Raw genomic sequence first — 22,507 nt, 5'->3', positions numbered from 1 at the left:
AAAAATCTATAAGAAAGTGAATAAAACTCAAAAAAAAATGTTTTTATCGAATCGCATCAGCAGCGTTCAAATCTCAAACACAATTTTATTAAAATATGCACATAAAAATTGAGCTTAATTTAGACCTTAATTTGCTTTTTTGTCAACTTTGAAAACCCTTCAATAAATAGTACATCACTTTCTCTTATCTATTGGACAGAGAAAATATTCCAGGACTTTGCAGCGGAGGAAGCTAAATTTTGATTCTGTTGCTTTTTTTGGTAGCAATCGTTTTTTACAATCGTTCACCAGATGGACTTTTTTAAAGAACAGCGAATCCTTTTCTCAATAACACTTAGAACATTTATTTTGAAAGTCTTCAATTCTATGACTTTTACACATTTGTTTGTCAAAAGAATTTGTAAAAAAAAATATTTTCAATTTCAATTCTATAATGAAATTCTTGCTTAAGTTATGGTGAAAAATGAAATTTCTATATATTTTTCAACGAGTCATCAGAACACGAGGAGTAATTTTTTAACGCTAGCGCCATCTATTCCAGTTTATCACTCACAAGCTAAGCAGTTAAGACACGAATCTACGGTTGATAAAATTGTGGTGCAGTGTTATATCAGTTTATCAAAAACCGATTTTGTAGGGACGTAGAATCGTTATTCGGTATTAGAAAACTTTTTTTGTGATACACGTTTGCATACGGTTATTTATAAGAGGGGTGAGCGGTTTCCGAAAATCTTACATAAGAAACGATTTTACAAACACAATCGTCATGATCTATTAGCTCAGTTTGAGTTTTCTTTTTGTCGCTTGTCATTGTTGTTATTTTTAACATTATTTTGTCAATATCATATAATCTTGCGTAAAAAAATAAGTTTATCTTTTGCAAAAAAAACTCCACTTTTTAGAAAATTATATTCAATGTATTTATTTATAGATTGCAAGAAACTACTTGTCATATTTTTCTATGTCGTTTTCAGAACAAAAATAAATTTCTCAAAAATTGAAATCTTAAAATCTTACAAGAGGTAAGGGGGGTTTATAGGAAATCTTACTTCTTTTTACAAGGGTCCCAGAGGAGAGGGGTCGGAAAATTCAAAATTCTTGTAAACGTAATTAACGAATAGAACATTTGACATGTGTTCATAACTACCTCATATGACGAAAACTATGAAGTAGATGAACACTAGAGTGCCCCAAATGACCCGACTTTTGAAAAAGTTATGCGCTGCAGGCTAAAATTGATCCTAGGCCTGGTACAAGATCTCATGCCAAATTTGGGCCAGATCGGATCACGGGAAGGGGTCGCTCAACGAGCCTGAAGTTTGTATGGGATTTTGAGACATTTTGTTCGGGAGAAACATGAAAAACCAGTTTTTCATCAATAACTTCGGTTCCCGTCGGCCGATTTCTTTCAAAAACGGGTTTTCTTAAAGCCTAAATTATGAAAAACGTTTCATCCGAAGACTGCATATCGATAAGAGTTAAGACAAAAAAGTTATTAGACATCCAAAATGGGCTAACTTTTTTTACGGTGGTATTCATCACTGCTAATGAGGCGTCAATAAGTTCGACCGCCCCGACTCATTTACAGTGATGAATACCATCCTTAAAAAAGTTAGCCTATTTTGGAAGCCTAATAACTTTTTTGTCTTAACTCTTATCGATATGCAGTCTTCGGATGAAACGTTTTTCATAATTAAGGCTTTAAGAAAACTCGTTTTTGAAATAAATCGGCCGACGGGAACCGAAGTTATTGATGAAAAACTGGTTTTTCATGTTTCTCCCGAACAAAATGTCTCAAAATCCCATACAAACTTCAGGCTCGTTGAGCGACCCCTTCCCGTGATCCGATCTGGCCCAAATTTGGCATGAGATCTTGTACCAGGCCTAGGATCAATTTTAGCCTGCAGCGCATAACATTTCACAGGTTTTGAATTTCCCATACAAGTTTGGGGCAGTCTAATGAACACTCATCTGTGAATCAGCGCATTTTGCAAAATTTCTTTAAAACAAAACTGTTGATAAAAACATCTGTACAGGATTTCTTATGATCAGATATGCAAAACATTGAACATTGTACAAAACGATTTAATGAAGTAAAACTTTTTTTAAATAATTTAAATAATTTTATTAGGGTTTGGAATCCGATCGGAATCAGCTTGTTGCAGCTAATCGGATGTCAATATACGATTTTTTGGGTTGATTCTTCCCTCACAGCACTTGTTCATAATAACCTCACTTGTAGAATTCATAGTTTAAAGTTTCGTTGATATACCATACACGAAATATAAACGATATTATAAAATTTTTATATGTACATTATTTACAACATTAAAAAAAATCGCAAAATTATTAACTGACCCATATTTTAAATGTAAAACCAGGCGATGCATTCAACAGCGAAATAAAAAAATTAAGAAGAAGAGGGTTTGAGTCATTCTCAAAATATAATATTGACCGTATTTAGAAAAACGTTATTCGTGAAAATATCTGTTAATTCTTGTGTAAACGATGAATCCAAAAAGAAGGATGGATCTCATTCGACTTTTATAACTAGAATCGTTACAATATGTTAAAATTATTGTGTTGCTCTATTTGTGCAAAAATATTTGTCAATTAACATAACGAAACTTTCAACAATGAAACAATATTGAAAAATTATAAATCTTTTCTTAATTACCTAATCAATTTTCTATCTCGAGCGCCGATGTGGTCTAGCGGATAGGCTGGCGTGAGTCTGGTATTGGTATGCCAGGCGTACTGGGTTCGATTCCTGGTATCGGTCAGAAAAACATTTGGGTTCGATTCCTATAAGTTGCCGACAGGTAAGATGTGTTTCATTCTATAACTGACTGTATAATAGGAATGTTCAATCAGTTGCCAGCTGGTCAGGTATATACACGGATGCCGGAATACCTGTAAGTAAACTAGCCCACCTCATCGACTCGTTCTTCCAAAATATACCCACATCAACACACCAAATACATTCACTCCATAACAGTTCATACGAATCCATGGGGCCCGCTGCATTGGGGATTTGTCGAACATAATAATCTAAAGTATGCATGTGAGCACATACTTTGGCAAAAACTGCGATGAATCCGTGCACCCATGGTGGATTACCAACATTCAAACATTCCTAATCAATTTTTTATCTCTGAAATTTCGCAAACAATCTTGAAGTAATTAAAGAGAATATTGATCTTATAGCTATCCGAGAGCAATTTAAAGGAACAGCTTGAAATTTTAAAATCCATACTTAAGAATTGATTCTCATTAAAATTCATCAGAAAAGTACAATTATATATGCTAATTTTTTATTTAAGTAAAACAGTTGAGTTTAAAGTATTTTTTTTTATTTAAATATTCCCAAACAAATAAAAAATTGAGAAGCGAACCAGCCTATGGCTGAAAACCTCTAAAGTAAAGACAAAAAAAATTAAAGAAATTAGCAATGAATTCAGGTTCAATATAAATCCACCTTCAAAAGCATTCAATCTATGTCTGAAATGAAAAACTGATTCAATTTAAAATCTGAGACCAGGTTAAATCTACAATTTAGGATGAAAAAATAAAAGAGTTGAATTTATAAAAATTTGTTTTATGGTTCAGCTCATTATTTCTCAAACCTCGATTCAGGAATCTACCTTACTTGAAAGAAAGTCATTGTGAAGACTAAAAAAAATCATAATTGAGCTGGGTATTCAATTCTGAATAAAATCAATGAATAAAACTAAATCACCGACAATTTAAGCAAAAACCATCCAGAATTAAATTATAATCGTAATCCTAAATACTTTCAGAAAACATTTTTTAAATTTGAACTGTAGAATTCATTAAATGATTTCAAATAAAATGAGAATCGGTGTTTACAGATGAAGAGTACGATTTCTTGAATCCAAATTGAGTGTTCCGAATGTGTTTTTAATTTGAAAAAAAAATCCTTGTTTGTTATAGATCAAGAATCAAAGTTTAAAAATTTTTATTGCTCAAACTCAAATGATGCCCTCAAAGCCAAAAGGGGTATTATTGCCTGAATGGTCGATTTTGAGATAATAATGCTTAAAAATTCTTCGTTTTTCAAACTGTATTTGATGACATTTTCAGATGTTTGTAATTTAAAAAAAAATTAAGTTAGAAAAAACCTGCACATTTTTTTTTAATGTATGGAAAATGACCAAACACAACAACCTTAAAGCGTGTTTTCTTGAAATCAGCTTTTATCCATTTACACCCATGGCTCCAAGGGCCTCAAATAATCTCTCTGATAAAGCATGACATAAAATTCAGTATTTTATTGAAGATTCAATTTTTTCTCAGGACTTTAGCATCGATTTTGTTTGAAAATGTACTGAATTTATTTATTAAACTTCAAGTTTAAATTTGTTATAAGAATAAAGACTACTACTATAATATAAGTATATCTCTTCTCTCGGTCTCGGTCTAGGGGGGAGGGGGTGGGTTTAAACCCTTACCCTACCCCCTTTTTTTCTACGGTCATGTCCCAGGCCATATGCGACGTGCTACAAATTTCATATTATGAGCAAAACTCAGATCCTGTCCTTTTTAATTGTTTTTAATTAATTTAACATCACTTCATACAAATAAATATGCGCCAGTCTACTATATAATTCCAAGCCCATATTGTGCTTTTTAAAATTAAGCAAATGTGGATAACTGGATTTTTCGATTTTGTTTGATGTGTATTGAAGATTTTTTCATTATTATTTATTAAGCACCGAAAGACAAAAAAAAAATTATATAAAAGTTGTTTCGTCCTTATATTCATTAACTTGTGAAATTTTCCGTTCCTGTAAAGCGTATTTTAAATCACTCAAACATGACCGAAAATCTCCCCAATAAAGTCAACTCCCATCAGAACCCAGGAAGACAACCCGGAACACGGACCGCTTGTTGCCAGCCGACAGGTTGGTCACACACGCCTTCCCGCACCACATTAAATATTGGTTAGCCTGGTGAAATTAATGTGTCGCATAAATATGAAATCACTTCACTTCCAGAAGCCATTGCTGCGTGTCGACGATTGACTTGAGCTGTTGTTTCGGGGCCCTAGCTTCGCTGCGATTGATGTGAGGGAGGAACTTCTCCGAATGAATGGTGCTTCCTTCTTCCTGATGAACAGCATCAACAAAGGTGCTGCCTAGTCTAACTAGTACACAGGTCGTAAAATGTTACGCACCGATTGACTGTAGACAAACACGAATTTGAATATTCAATTAGGCATTGTTTCTGCTGCATAAACTGGTTGACTCGATGCTGCTTTGCTTGCTGCTGCCGAGTGTGAATCGAATCTATCGGTTTCGGCTTTCGAAGGGATTTTGACCCAGAATCAGACGGAGAGAGGGTGGTCGAAGGTTGAACGCAAGCTCCCATGGATTACGCACAAGATTTACATAGATAAAGAAAGCAAACAATCACTCACTAGCCGGCACAAATTTGCATATAAGCGGCAATATTTACCTAAATTAGAGGGTTTCATCGAAGCGTGTGCTAATTTGATGTGATGGACAGCTTCAATTGCAGCAGTCGAACCAATCACTTTGCTCTTGCCTTAACTTCCCGCACTCCACTGACTGATTATAATCGGAATGGATGTGGCTTTTGTGTTTTGTTGAGAGGAGTAGGAGGTCGAAAATGTGCAATGACTGGACGAAATCGGGAATGTTTTCTTGCATCCTCTCCCGAAAACAGCATCAGAAGCAACTGCACAAACCTCGCTATTTTCCCTTTATACATTTTAGAAGGACTCAACCAACTGTTCATTTATATTGGAACTGATTGGAATTCCCTTGTCGGATTTGATCCACTCAAGAGCACTGTTGAATGGTGATTTTCAAAATTGGCTACATTTGGAGAGGATTTTCCCATTTGCCGTCTATTGTGGTGGCCAGCAGAAGCCAGAAAAAAGAGAAAACCGTGATCTTCGATTTGAACAGAAATATCCTTTCTATTCAATTTCGTGATTAATCCTGGAGCGCTGCGCTTTTTAGGATTTGTTGTTTTGTAGTAGGTAGCGGTGTTCCATCTTGAAGATTTTATTAAATTAAAAAAATGATTTTTTTTCTCGATCCGGATAGAGATATATTTCAAGTAAAATAATTTTAACTATACCGCACAAGAGGTTGTAAAATTTCCATGCCGATAGGAGCTAACTATGTGCCAAAAATGCACTGAAATGGGCATTATGCCAAAGATTCTATGATTGCTTTCCCGTCACTGGCAAAAAACTCGAGCTCTCGGGGAAAATGATACAGGACTACTACATACCCAGAAAACATAAAATCGCATTATAAATGATAGCTCAAATCGTTAACAATGTTAATGCCAATCAAATTTCCTACCGAAAAAGGAAACGATTTTAAAATGGTTAGGGAAAAACTGTACAATACGCACCAGTTAAGCATAATCGCTATTTACAGCGATACCAATTATCTGAGAACCAAATTGAAAATTTACGATTATTCAGGGATCAGATTTACGTATTATCAAAAAGAAAAATATGATAAAACACGATTTTGATTAAATTTTTGTAAAAAACACGTACCACCCCATGGCCTTTTTACCATAAAGGCAAGATGCCAAATCCGGCCAAAACAGTACGGAACAACCGTGTTTCTTCAGGAAAGGCAGCAGACGTTTATTCAAACACTCTTTCACATAAATTTCTTGGTTGACAGTCCCGGAAGCCATGAAAATGCTGCTTTTCAAGCCACAGGTACAGATGGTTGCCAAACCAGATATTTCTTCGCGAGCTTTGACAGTTTCATGTGCTTGAAAATATTTGCTACCTTTCCCCTTCCTTTTGCCGTATAAAACTCCTGTCCCGAAAGCTGCTTGTAGTCGGCTTTGACGTAGGTTTCGTCGTCCATTACCACGCAGTCAAACTTCGTCGTGTACAGCCTCCGGAATCGCGCTTTGGCCGTCGTATTTTGTTTATCATCGCGATTTGGAGTCACTACCTTTTTGTAAGTCGATAGTTCGACTCGTTTTGTGGCTCGATGCACGGTTGTAGACGATACACCCAGCTTATTTGCGGCATCTCGGAGAGAGAGGTTAGGGTTTCGCTTGAAACTGCCGGCAACTCTCTTTGTCGTCTCAGCGGCTTCCGGTTTTCGATTTTCCCCCGATCCAGACTTTATGGCTGTCGACAAACGTTCCTTAAACACTTTAACTACATTTGTAACGGTTAATTTGGCAACTTTTAGCGATTTTGTCAGCTTTGCGTGCGAGTAGCTAGGATTTTCACGATGCGCGAGCAAAATTTTAATACGCTGCTCTTCTTCCTTGTCGGCATTTTGACAACTGAAGAATGAATTCCAAAATCAAATTAGGAGCAACATTATACATACACACACCTTCAAAATGAGGGGTGTTCAGGTTTTTTAAATGCAAAATTGAAAGAAATGCGTCAAGTTGATATTGACCAAATTTTGACCGTATCACCCTTTAACGGAAAACTGCAGTGCTAGAAGTGAATATTGTCTATTAATCATATTTCAGTTACATCACGTGGTTTCCAATACTATAAATTTTGTAGTAATTGGTAGAGAAACAAGAGAGATATATTCTCTTCAGTCAGGAACAGTGATGCGAATGTCATCCAGAAGACAGTCGCATAACATTTTCCAATGACATTCGAAAATGTCTCAATGACATTGACGGTCATTCAAAAAAATGTTAAATGACTGGAGAAAATGCCATTCAGTTTTGCAATGACAGTCGCTCAGAAAAATATCATCGAATTTTTCTCTCGATAACATTTTTGACTTGTGACAGTCGAAGATTCTGTTGGTCCTCTGACTGTCGGAATGACATTTTTGAATTTTGGATTCCGTGACTGAAAAAATTTAAAAAATGTCATGGTTTTGACAGTCATGCCCATCATGACACTCATTGGCCACGGCCAATCTGGCCGGTTCCGAAGTCCGGAAAATCAAAATGATCAGATTTTAACTTGCGACACATCATTAGAAAGCTCTTGGCCTGTACATGATGAAAATTGATAGGAAAAGTGGTTCGGGGCGAGGACCAGATGGCCCCGAACCACTTTTCCTATCAATTCCCATCATGTACAGGTAAACAGCTTACTATTCATGTGTCGCAAGATAAAATCTGATCATTTTGATTTTTCTGATTCCGGAACCGGCCAGAATGGCCAGCCTACATGGCAAAGTCAGTAAGGAACCGTTCTGACTGTCGCGACATTCATTTTAATGACATTTCATCAAGATTCCTATGAATGTCACGATTATATTCTGTGACATTCAAAATGTTAAATGTCGCCATAACATTTGCCTATATGAATGTCATCGAAGCAACGACCGACTGTCATCAGCTTAGCGTAACATTTTTTTTTTTCATGACTATCACAATCTCGATGCAAGTTGTGACATTCATCCCATATGTTATTTGACATTTTCTCGAGGGAATTTCTTAGCGATGACATTCACAAAATCCAAAAAGGACATGACTGCGACAGTTGTGAATGAAAAAGTGTGAGCTGAATCACTGTTTAAAAAAAATCTAAAGACCAGCGTACCGTTTTCACAGTATGAGTTGATTTTGAACAAACGTTACAAGGAAAATGCACCACCCACCTGCTATTATGTTCCCATCAGCAAGCAGCATCATCTAATGGGCAGGCAACTTTTCTAGCTTTGGGTAAGAATCTGCCAAAATTTTTCCCTCCCAGTACCCAGCAACAAAACATCAAGATTGAATTGATTGAATCGTACAACAATCAATCGGTTTTCTCCATTCCCAATGGGTCACCCATCCATTGCATTGGACCGGCATTTTCACGCTTGGCCAGAATCTTCTTTTGTACGGAACCGAATTCCAAAGCCGGAATGATTGTCGGGTTTTATGCAAAGTCATCGCGCGGGGACTGACGTTGAGTTTTATCAACACATGTTGCCTGCCCGCCCCGTATCATCAATGATTGCACAAATTTATCGCGCTTTTGTTGCAACCGAGTGCAGCTTGTACGAGTATTTTTTCTTGATTTTGTGAATTCGGTCTTTTTGCGGAATGAAACAGGATGACTTTGAAGTTTTTGACCCTTCTTGCTCAAATTGTTTGAGGGATGTGTGATTGGGTTTTGGTTTTTTATTTTGCTTCATCTGGGTAACTAATCAGAATACTTCAGTTGACTGCTTGGGGTACGATAATCACTGCAAGGCTTGTAAGTGGCTTCAAGTTGAGCGTGAAACTGCTACTTCAGGTTGATTACCATTTTATGAAAGATTTATTAGCGATGATGACGAAGTCGAGCCGTTGACGCGATGCACTTTGGCAGAACGTATTAATCATTTTTAATGATCTGAAGTCAATATTTGAGATGCCACCCCGATTAGCTGCGAAGACGAAGCTACCGAAAGTAAACATGCCAAACTTTGAATCGATTCACTAGTTGCTGAAACCCCAGCCCATCAAGATAAGTAGGAACAATCGAAAGCTCTTCTCACGACGAAGACGACGCCTCCTCTCCAATGAATCACGTCCTACAGATACATTTTTTCGTTCATACTTTCCCTAGCAACAAAACAGCGCCATAAATCAAAAGCAGCTCATACACACAAACCTCCAACTCCTTCTTTTCTCAGCTAAATAGAGGAGAAAAAAATCTTCACCCAAAGAAAGGCAAGTTGTCACCGGTCTTCCTGCCATAAATTTATCTAACTTGCCAACAACAGCCAAACATCTCCCGGCAGAGCTACAGCAGAAAAACATCACCACCAGAAGCAGCTTCCTATGCATCTTAATCCCACCAAGCCCGTATTTTCAGTCGTTCAGCCGGAAATCCCAGAGCACCCGGGCAATTTTTGCCATTTGGACTCAGGTGGAAATCTTGATTCAAGTGCTCTCCAGAGGTACAGAGCCACTTGCGCTAGCAACAGAGGTGCTGATCAACCCCTTTGGCTTAGCTGCCAAAGACGACAGTTTGGAGTGACTTGAAAAAAAAAACCCTAAAGTAGCAACATAACATCTTCAATCGGTCCTACAATTGTTTGATAGATTCGCTAACAAGCTTAACTTTTTGAGGACCGTTGTACTCAGAATTGAAAACACATTGATCATTGTACGGTTACAAATAAATTAAATATAGGTGACTAGCCAATTGTTGTCGTTTGCCCCATCGCTACATAGGATGACTAAAATTGACAATATTTCAGCCGTATTCCAAACTTTTTCAAAAATAATACTAGTTCAAGTTTATTGGAATGTTTACTGATAAAATGAAGCTTTTTACGAAATTTTCTGTGGTAAAATATGCATCTAACGACAGTTTCACTGTTTCTTGTTATTTTCGTGTGGTTTTTGTGCTAATTGTTAACCAATACCTTAAGATTAACGACTTTAAGAACGAACATCGAATAAGGGGGGGGGGGGGGCAATTACCTCGGGCCCTCCGGTTCAGCCCCGCCCCCCCCCCCCCCCGAGGGATAAAAAGTTTTAACATTACTTTAATCAAACTACTTCAATTTTTACAAATCTATGTAAAAAAACACAACCAGAAATTCGGAATGAATAACAACTAAAGGGGCACCCGTGAAATAATATCTAGAATAGAGTAAACAGCGAAGGAGTTCTCTCGCATTATGCGGGCTGAGAATATTAAAACCTTGGAATTTTATTTCATAATTTTCAACTCGAATTCTGGACAAAAATTAATATGAACCTAATGATGTAATTATGTTGAAACTTAAGTTTTCCTCCGGCGTCCGGACCAGCAGCAGATTTCTGCTGCCATGAGCAGAATCAAAACATTGTTTGTTTTGGTTCCTTTTGCTATGTTCAATTCTCAATCGAGAACAGTAGACCAATGATTACTGATGACAGGAATGGTGATAAACACGGTTAGTGGTAACACAACAGTGTTGACAGATATTCTGGGTAAGAGTATCAAAGTACTCATTGAGAAATGAGTATTATCCCGGTAAGGAAATATGATAAGTGGAGAGTGCGACAATAGTAATCGCTGATGAATTGTGTAGTTATGTAATGACTAGACTGACGAAACATGAATAAAGATAACTTTATTACACCACTGAAACAAGCGTTTTCAACAAATTGTTTAAAAAATAAAAATTAAAAAAAAGAAGCGGAAAATCACCAAATATTGTTTAATCGGAATATGTCTGTCGGGATATTTTGTACAGAACACGAAGAAAAAAAATTTCACCATTTTCATTACATAAAAACATTTTGAACAATAATAATGTTCATTATTAAGTAAACTTTCCAACTTTCCATGTATTTAATGGTTATTGCACTAAAATAGCAGCTAATTTTGCCAAAACTGGCTCACAGTGCTAAGAGAGAACAGAGAAGCCTAAATGCTATTGTAGAATAAATTTTGACAAGTCGTTAGTGCTTATGATTCATTGGGTAAAACTTTTACATTTTTGCCAGGAATTTTATAAATATGCTATTTATGAATATGTTCATGTTAACTTAATAAAACTTTAAGTCTTTATGATTTCAAAGTTTAACCCGGGCAATATCCGGGTTGATACTGGGTATTTTTATAACTTGTCACATGATTATTATTCAAATTTACGTTGGTTTAAACATTCTAAACCCTTAACCCTTTCTTTTTTTTTATAAAATCTATAAAAAAAACTTTTTTTTGATTCGATTATAGTCGTTTTACCATCTTTATGGCATTCTTGCAGTTGGCGGATCGTTATTGAAAAACTTATCCGGTACAACTGTGTTCGATGTTTACTCTTGGGCTCGAACTCGCGGACATCGGTTCAGGAGCCAACAGACCTGCCAACTGAGATATATCACAAGCCCAATAAAAAAAACTGAATTTGCTCTAACTGTACCAATTGATAGTACTGGGATTCTTTATTAAATTTCCATCCCAATTTCTGTCTTGAACTTGAAATTCGAATTGAAACATTTTTAACTGATTTATAATGTTAGAGGTTATGTTGTATATCAGTGCTTTAAAAAACGATTTACTCGGAGCTTACCGCAGCGGTTCTTCGATATGCGCTTCTTTAGTGGTCACTAGCAACTTTGCTTGAGAGTGATTGTAACGAGAGCTAACGTATGAGGGTAAAACTATAGATTAAAGTTGAGTTGAGCTGATCTTTTAAGATTCTTACCGGATGTAGGCAGTTCAATGTGCTTAGCTTTCAATTGCGAAATCACTATCGATAATGGTTGTAATTTACGCAGATCCAGCAAGGTACAATAAGAATGTTAGCGCTAATCGAAAGATATTTAAGTATTGTACCTACAGATTCACTAGATTAAACTTTATAATCGCCAAACCTCTAAATTTTAATGTGATTTTACTTCGGAACTTAACGTGGAATCGTTTTAACCGTAGCTTGAATGATAAATTAAATGTTCACCTATTCTCCTTTCCTAATCTTTTGACATGTTGTTAGTGTTCCTGTTGTGAAAGCATGTTTGGCGTTTTTGGTCGATGATAGTTGGATGATAGGGGAGCGATGGGTTCGCTGTTTGGATCGGCGGTCGCAACAGGTCTCAAATAATAATTGAAACATTTCATGTATCCCAATATCCTTACATGCCAGATCTGGTTCCATTTGCTTGACTGATTGTCGAGTTATGTTAAAAATTGTAAGAGAGCCACCATCTCCTTTTTTATTTCCCCTCTTGAAAAAAATGGAGTTCCTAACATTCATTGCAATATTTCTCATCGCCAAATCCCCTCCCATGCCGAATTATGATATATGAATATTATGATATATGATATATGATATCTATTATATAAAATTCTCTTGTAACGGTGTTTGTAGTACTACTCCTCCGAAATCACCCAACCGATTCTAATGAAATTATTTTTAGAATATTCTGTAGGCATGCGAATCGGTTTATATCGAATAAAAACAACAAAAAGCCGCATCAATTGTCCATAATCTTTAAATTTGTAATAAATTGAATCAAATTAAAGTCATGGCCTTCAATTTTTCCGACATTTTCTTTCTTTTAGGCGCCGGGCAGTTTGTTTTTCGTCTCTATGGTCGAGACGTCGCGAGCCAACGTCGCAAGAGGATAGTAACCATGGCATAGCATACTGATTGTGATTGGAAATATTTGGGCGCGCATTTTTCAACCAAGCATAATTTCAATGCATGTGGTGGCCATATGAAGCCTAGATGTGTTTTTTTTCTTCTTGATTTCTAGATCATTTTGTACAGCACAGAGTAATGAATAACGCCTAGATGTGACCCAGATTGATATTTTGCCGATCAAATCAAAACCATTTAAACTACTTGAAAAAATTAAACTTTAATTCGTGTTATTTGAAGAAGGAATTGTTATCTGAAAAATATGAATTTAGTACTAATACATGTGAAATACAGACCCCGTTCGTTTTTGGCAATATTCGATTTTGGTAACATCCGAACGGTTTTTAGAAGCGACATTACCTTTTAGTTTTCTCTATAACAGCAACAATATAATTTAGACAAACACCAAACATACGTTTTTACGTTCAGAACTGGTGATAGAACACAACAACAAAAACAAAAGTTTTTTTAGAAAGTTATAAAGTATTAAAAATTACAAAAAGTTGAAAAATAAAAAAAAATCAAAATCAAATACAATAAAAAGACTAAAAATGACAAAGTCAACTGAAAAATGATGAAGTACGACAAAAACAGCAAAAATGGCAAAAAAAAAACTAAGAAATGCATCAAAAACATGAGAAAAAAACTATAAAAATTCTAAAAATGGTCGGAAATTGCCTTAAAATAACGTGATTGATAATAAAAATAGTTATTTACGGACATTTTAAAAAAAGAAAAGTGGAAAGATTTGGTTTATAATCCAATACGCATAGAAACATATTTCAAACATGCACAAATGTGCTTTACTGAAGGTGTATCAAGCGCCTTTAAATTTACAGAACAACCACAAAATCCGTTGAAAATTAACAGACACATGAACTGTACAAGAGCCTGTCCTTTAAATGGATTATACAGGATTGGTGTTTATGAAAAGAAGTGCAAACGTTCAACATTAACAAAAATGTATACATTATTTCTTAATTTATAAAAGGTAGGGCCCAAATAAACAACCTGACTAAATAAACTTATCTTTTTTAAATCGTTCACTGAAAGTCTGTTTACAGGTTCCCTGTTTGTTTACACAGAATTCAAGTACGGACTTAACATTAACGTGTGTTTTTGTATAACATATTTTGGCTACATAGAAGAGACTTTAGATCCGCTTTTTTGTTGATTTTTTTTTGTTATTAATATTCCAGAAGCATAATTTTTTTGGTAGCAGAAGCAGAATTTTTTTTATAAGTTTTTATTACGACCTTTTACCATGATATATATTTATATATAAATTTTTCTCTAAAATATTCAAAATTATTAAAGGTCTTATGGTAAAACAGTATTCAGTGAAATTGAAGTACCAACCATTATTTTATTCTGGAGAAAAACTGCAGATATATTAATGAACTGTGATAAAAAAGACAAACAGGAACAAGTATTAAATTCATTTTAAAGTCTTTTCTTCTTGAAAGAATATGAAAGATGAACTGTGATGATATCCATTTGCACTTGCCCCGATGTTTCTTTAATGAAAATAACAATTTATAATAATAAAAAAGACACTTAAATGTTTTTTATGGTTTCAAGGTAAATTTACATGAAAATTTCCAGAAAATAGAATGAATGAAATCATCGTAGCCTTAACAGATTAGTTCTTTTTGATGTATTTAATTTTAATTTCCAATTGAATGTTATTGAATCTTGAAAATATCACATTTTCTTAAATGAAATCGCAGATCATCTTCAAAACTGTTCAGGAAAATTTTTAATCAGACAATAATGGTTTAAATTAGCAGGTGTGTCTTTTAGAATAAAAAAGAAAATATAAATTCTGTAATTCGGTTGAATAACAAAAAAAATTAAACATATTTTTTTCTCATTTCAAAACCAATCGTTTAACTGATTTATTGGGTTAATGTTCAAAGGAATTTAATTTGCATTCTTTGTTCGAACAAATAAAAAAAAGGGCGAACTTTTATTTTTGGGCATGATTTTGATGAAAATATGGATATTAATAACCACTGCATCCAATGGTGAGGATAGAGAACAAAAATCTGCTTGACAATGGTTTTTAAAAATTTTTCTCAAATGTTTATTATTTCTTCAGTTTTTGAAAATATACCATCCAAAGCTTAATATTCGGGAGCTAAAAGTGCTGCGCTAGGCAGAATGTTGGGAAAATACTCCAAAAATTGTGCGATATTCAAAATTCTTCTTCCATAAAGTTTGATATGCAATAAATTCCAATAAATGAGAAACTTTTGATTTCGATTTCAACCTTAAAGTGAACTCGAGTAAAGGGGAGTAAATCAACTAAATGGTATACAATAAATGAAACATAAATATAATCAACATATGTTTATTTATGGAACAAGTTTCAAAGAGAGGATTTTTTTTAGCATGAAGCTTGCCAAGTTTGATGGTTACGTTGAGTGCTGAAAAAATCGAATTTGCAACGGGAAGCTGATACCTGATACCATTCGGCAATATTCAAAGCATCCGAATCAAAGAAATGTTAATGAAAAGTATTCATGTAAAATGCATGTAAGATTGATTGGAGAAATTTTTTTGATAATTTATGAAAAGACCCGTAGAATTGAGTTAAAGTTCTTAGATTTGATTCCGAGACAATTAGGCGGAACAATTCGAGCAAACGGAAAATATGGATACGTAAAAAAAAAACTAGGACATGTTCAAGAAAGCGAGACGATTAACAACTCAAGATTTGATGCTTTTTTAAAGTCAAACAGCAAAGCAAAAATGGAAAATAGACGCCAAGTTTAACATGGTAAGACGAAGTTTACCGGGTCTGCTAGTATGATATATGATATTATGAATTATGATAATAAGATATGCAAATATTTCGTTTTTGCTTTGAAGAACCCCTCTCTTCTTCAAATAAGAGGGAGGTATCTCAAACTGTTAATGAAACCTTCCTTGTGCTCAAATGCACCCACCTGTCAAGTTTCAATAAAATGGGTTCATCAGTTTCCGAGTCTATATGGAACAGACAGACAGACAGTAATCCATTTAAAGCATGGATCACTACAAATCTGGACGCATTAAAACGGGTCTATCTCGGAGCTATGTGAATGAATTCAAAATGTTTTGAACTTAAAATGTAGGGTTTTTATTGCACTTTAAAGGAAAAATAATAAAAAAAATATTCTGATGTTATTTTGATGCATTTTCGAACTTTCCGTCGAGTACCACTCGTTATAATTTGGACACCCTATTCGCTGACCTCAGCGGCCATTTTGTTCCACAATCTCTTCACAAAATTTTTCGATAGGGCGAAATTGAGGGCAGTTGGCGGGTTGATGTCCTTTTCGACAAAATCTACCCGTTGCACAGAGGAGTATATAGAGCAAAAAGTTGGCCAAAAGTGTTTTTTAATGTTTATACTCAGTCCTACGTTTAAATATATTAAAATAAGACTTATAAAATATTATTCAAGTTCAAAAAAAGTAATATTTAGCTTATTCAATCACCTAGCAGTGATTTTTAAGCTTTCTGATAATAAAAAAAAGTCTATATCAGTATTGAATCCACTTGCTACTTCAAATATTATATTTCGATTCAATAATACAAATACCATTAGATTATTCTAATAAAAATCCTCTTATTATCTTACCACTTGATTGTACTGATTTTTATTCAGATTTGCATCAACAAGTTTCTGTATTTTAAACTTCAAAAAGATTCACAAATCAGCCGCTTTGACAGGTGTCTTGGAAACTTTTTTGATTATTTTTGAGGCATACGTTTATCCTGCTGCCCTAGTTTCATTTGTGCTGCATAGCCTAAAACATCCATAGGCACGATTTTATGGAGCTCCTGTGTTTTTTTTTTTGTTTTTTTTTACTATTTGGAGCACATCGTGAAATTTCAATGAGCCGTTTCTCTAAATATATAAGACTAGCTGACCCGGTGTGCTTTGCTACACCTTTCAAAAACAAATGTTATTTTCAGAAACTTTTTAAATGTTTATTGTTTTGTTGGCATTATTTTAAATCAAATAACAATATAATTCATAAACAACCGCTTTAAAATGAGAACTGCAGCTGGAGTTTCGAATTGCAATACAACGATGACTTAAACAAATTTTCTGAATCTTGATCTGTGAATTTGTGTTAAAAATATGATAATTTTAATCTGTTTCTTTTAGCTTCGCCCTGAAAAAGGAGGTTCTCAAATTAATCTTACACAAACAATCTAACTTATGAAATCTGGTTGTTTTTGCTTGATATGTTCTAAAAACTGGCTTCGTTAGCATAAATTGAGAACTTATGCTAACAAAATTGTGTTGGACTCACCTCCCTCCTCCTATGTACATACCTACTCACTGAAAGGAGGATGGTGTGTCAGATAATCATAGAATCATACCAGAATGAATTTTTTTTGTTAAGTTTTGTCCATTTCTCGGATTTTGTAAAAATAAGTTAAATGCATTCCTCTTCCCTTCCTATATTCCCAATTCTATCCTCCTACTGCAAGAAAGGAATCGTTTCACATAGAAAAATTTCTAGTATTAAAATACCATCCCATGCCAAATTTGGTTTTATTTGCGTTGTAATTTATTGGGTTATGCATAAACTTGAAAGGAAGTACCATCCCCCCTTCCGTTCTCCCCATTGAATACTTAATATTCCTAAAAATATTTTTCGTATTCAAATACTTTATGGTGCCAAATTTGGTATCATTTGCACGATTTATTCTCAAGTTATGCAAAAAATTTTATGGAAGCCTCTTTTTCCCCCTTTATATCTTTCCGCTGAGAAAAGGTGGGGCTTCAATTTATTATAAAAACATTTCTCGTCTCCAAATACCCTCACACGCCAAATATGGCTCAATTTTCTCGATCAGCTCCCCAATTATACTGAAGCCCTCCCCTCTCCTTTTCATCCACTTCTTTGAAGGAGTGAGGGATACCAAATATTCATAGAAGCATTTCTCGTACCCAAATATCGTTCCACGCCAAATTTGGTTCCATTTGCGGTTATAGTTCTCGAGTTATGCAGTAAAAATTGTATGAAACTCTTCTTTCTCTTTCCTTACTCCCCGCTGGAAGAAGAAAGGGGTCTCAAACAATCATTAGAACATGTCATGTTCCCAAATACCCGCCCATGCCAAATTTGGTTCCATTTGCTTTATTAGATTTTGAGTTATGTAAAAAATTATAAAAGAGGACCCTCCCCCCTTAATATCTCCCTACTGGAAAGAGGGAGGGGTCTCAAATAATCATAGAAATATTTTTCGTATCCAAATACCCTTCCATACTAAATTTGGTTCCATTTGCTTTATTAGTTTTTGAGTTATGTAAAAAATTATGAAAGAGGCCCCCCCCTGTCTATTGGAAAGAGGGAGGGGTCTCGAATAACCATTGAATTATTTTTCGTATCCAAATACCTTCCCATGCCAAATTTGGTTCCAATATCTTGATTAGTTTTCGAGTTGTATGATAAATTCTAAGGTAGCCCCCCTCCCCCCTTCCTATCACCCCATTGAGAGGAGGGAGGGGTACCTAATATTCATAGAAATATTCCTTGTTTCCAAATACCACCCAATGCCAAATTTGATACCATTTACTTGATGCGTTCTCGATTTAAGCGAAAAATTGACTTTTGCTTGGGAGGCCCCTCCCCCCCTTCATGAGAAAGGGAGGGGTCTCAAACCATAATAGGAACCTTCCCCTACCTCCAATACCCCCACCTACCAAGTTTCACGCAAATCGGTTCAGTAGTTTCCGAGTCTATAGGGAACAGACAGACAGACAGACAGACAGACAGACAGACAGACAGACAGACAGACAGAAATTCATTTTTATATATATAGATTTGTTTCTATAGAGCGATCTCGATACTCTATACTGCATGATTGTTCTAAACAGCTCAGCTCTGAAAAATAAACGTTTTTTTGCAAACAAAAATTTTCAAATTAATTTGAATAAATTCTCGATTTTTAACCCGAAACTAAATATCCAAGAGTTTTCTTTGATAACATTTGAAAAAAGAATAGTGCATAACTTTGAAAAATTCAATATCATCACTGTGACTTTTATACATGTCCCACGAGATTAACTTCAATAAAAATATATTGATAGGTATATTAATTATTTGAAATAAGCACGAATAAACAATAATTTGAAAAAATATTTTTTTCTTGTGAGCAACTAATTAAAATAAACATGGCGCATTGAAAGGATTTTACAAAAAAGAAGACAAATTTTTCAAATTCAACATTGAAAATATCACGAGTGCGGAAGTATGCGGAAGATTTTTCTTCTGTTCATAGTTCATGAAGTTATGAATTTTCACATGATGAAAAATTTGTTGCTGGGACTTGCTGGGAACATAAACAAAAACACTTATTAAATGAAAACAAGCTTTGAAAACTACAAACAAAATAAAGAGTTTTTGAAAGCTCCATATACAGTATTCGAATTACTTTTAGTGCCACCACTTATCCTCAAGTATAACATTCTAACATTCATTAAAATTCTCCTTTTCTAAATTTGTTGTTAAGTCACTTCTAAAACCAGTAATCTCATGTTGAACTGTGACGTGATTTTTATACGGTTTGTTGTAAAATTCCATTTGATTAAAAATTGAAGTTCCGACAGACGCTATTGCTCGTAAAAAAACTAAATATTAAAAAAATGACTGGTATATGATGTAAAATGTATTCAAGAAGCAAATAAACATAAATACCATATTAATAGTTCATTTTTAAATTTTGACTTTTGGCCAGGTTTTTGGGTGAAATACTCCTGTGTGCGTTCCGAAACCACTGTAGTACCTCTTTGCTGTAGTGGCAGGTTGCCAAATCTGGCGAAAACTTTACTGGTCTTTTGTGAAATCTAATGAATTTATGTATGTATGTTGGTTATCCACCATGGGTGCACGGATTAACCGCAGTTTCTGCCTAAGTATGTGCTCACATGCATTCTTAGATTATTAGGTTCGACAAATCTTCAATGCTACGCGTACACCATACCCGGACCCCATGGCTTCGTATGAACTGTTATGGATGAATGTCTTGTGTTGATGTAGGTATATTTTGGAAGAACGAGTCAATCAGGTGGGCTAGTTTACTCACAGGTATTCCGGCATCCGTGTATATACCTGGCCAGCTGGCAACTGATTGAACATTCTTATTATATAGTCAGTTATAAGAGGAAACACATCTTACCTGTCGGCCACTCATGGGATTCGAACCCAAAAGTTTTCTTGCCGATATCGGGAATCGAACCCAGTACGCCTGGCATACCAAAACCAGACTCGCGCCAGCCTATCCACTAGACCACATCGGCGCTTGGTCCTTTGTGAAATGTAATGTACGAAAAAAAAAAACGTTTTTCATGCCTTCCTCCTTGTATATCTCGGAGTCCATAGTTTGTTTTTCACAATACCCGGGGTTTTTCATCCGCAGCTGCAAATACCTTGCCAGATCAAACACTTTCTTGCAAACTTATCGGCAAAAACGAATTCGAACTTGCCGGGGACATCACCCCAACCAGTGCAGTGCATCACTGCAGTGGCTTTATAAAAATTTTGGCCTGGAAGCTGCCCAAAATCCATCTTTACGTACGTTTCGTCATTCATGAGGAAGCATCCGTCGAACTTCGTTGCAATTTTGTTGTATAATTTCCGGGCACGTCCTTTGGCTACTAAATTCTGCTTCAATGTCCGGTTTGGTTGCTTATTGGCCCGAACGGATCGTATTCCTTCGCGCAGACGAATCCTTCTGACGGTGCACCGGTCGGCGTTGAATTTCTTGGCGATGTCGTAGTCCGATTACACTGTGTTTGCCTTAATCGTTCTCAACACCTTCAAATGCAGTTTCCGATCCTTAATTCCACTATGACGCTTGGTATGAACCTACCAATCGATAGTATGCATCTCACAGAAACGTTTGAGAACGCTACAAGCGGTTGATTTGACCATTTTTAACGATTTCGCGATTTTTGAACCCGACCACGTCGTGTTTTTTACTTGAGTGTCCAAAATTAATTTACGTCTCGCGGCTTCGATCAAGTGTAACTTTTTTGGAACAAAACGAATCGTAATGAAATTTTCAGCACTGATAGAGGAAACATTTCCCAACAAAGTACTGTCAACAAATTCCAGATCCGACAACTAGGAGCGCTATGGTATAATAAACAGTGCGTCTAGATTTGAAGTGATCCATGCTTTATATATATAAATATCATTAAATAACAACTTATCGCCTGATAGGCACCGTAAGAACACCTCCCTTCATGTTAAGTCTTAGTGTGAGCCTAAGTGTGTTTCTAGTTTCGGAAAAAATAATTTTAGTTATAAATAAAATTCGAATTAACAAAAGCAAATTTGGAAAACATTTATTTTCATAAATTTGTTTAAATAATTTCCAAATTTAAAAGGTAAAATTGGATTTGTTTATCGTAAATCTATACATCTGGTTGAAACTGTAACCAAACTTTTGCTTGAAAACTGTTTACTCTCTTTATTCAGTTAATTTTGTTATAGCTCGTTTCTATTATCTAACGCTTTTTTTCTAACGCTGTTATTTTTATTAAGATTTTTATCTAAATCTCATACGTTTCTTTTAAAACAAAAATCACAAACAAACCATATTCAATCCGTAATAAAATCATCTTTCAATGGTTTTTTTCGCTTAACATACATGAAAAACAGTTTGTTGCTTATTTGGTGCTTTTTCCCAACTTCATCATAGTGTATTTTTAAAGTAACAAGCTGATCCCGGCTAGAGCCATAAAAGTTCCATATGCAACAATGAACTATAATCTCGAATCACCAGTTTTCCAGCTCATAAATTATGCATTCCAGAGGTGATATTGTTCTCGCGCCTTCTAACTATTTCGACGACACGCTTCCCAGCTCACGCCATCCATGCCATAATCGTGTGCTTTTTTCAGTTTTTTTTTTTCGTAGTTTCCGAGTTGCTATATTGGGTTATTCAGTTAATTCTAGGAGAAAATCTCTCCGGGAACCGACTAAGTAGGAGGAAAACGAAGGCTCACGGAGGGCTCTAGCCAGTAAACTGCCATGATGAAGGGGTCAATCCGGGGGCATTTGTGCTGCCAAACAACGACTGGGTACCTAACCTAGCTCCAAGAAAAATCTCTCTCCGATAAACCGGTGACCGCAAGCATAAATATAACTTCAGTATTTTCAACTTGGCTTTTAAGGAAGGTACCTTCACCAAAAAACAACATATCTATGGTAAAGCGGCTTATACGAGCTAAAGCCGTGATATGATGGCTTATTCTTCTCGACTTAATTCGAAGTTATGTGCATAAACTTTGAGTCGAGCTGAACCCCGTCCCTTTCGGGAAAATCGTCTCTTATCCGACTTTGTTCACATTCACAAAGACCGTCTTCATCCTCCTCCTTCTCCAATCGCGAAGAGGGCGAAGAAAAGTGTCTTGTCCGGAC

The sequence above is a fragment of the Uranotaenia lowii genome, chromosome 2 (assembly GCF_029784155.1).
Source record: "Uranotaenia lowii strain MFRU-FL chromosome 2, ASM2978415v1, whole genome shotgun sequence".
Lineage (NCBI taxonomy): Eukaryota > Metazoa > Arthropoda > Insecta > Diptera > Culicidae > Uranotaenia > Uranotaenia lowii.
This window is presented reverse-complemented; position numbering follows the sequence as displayed.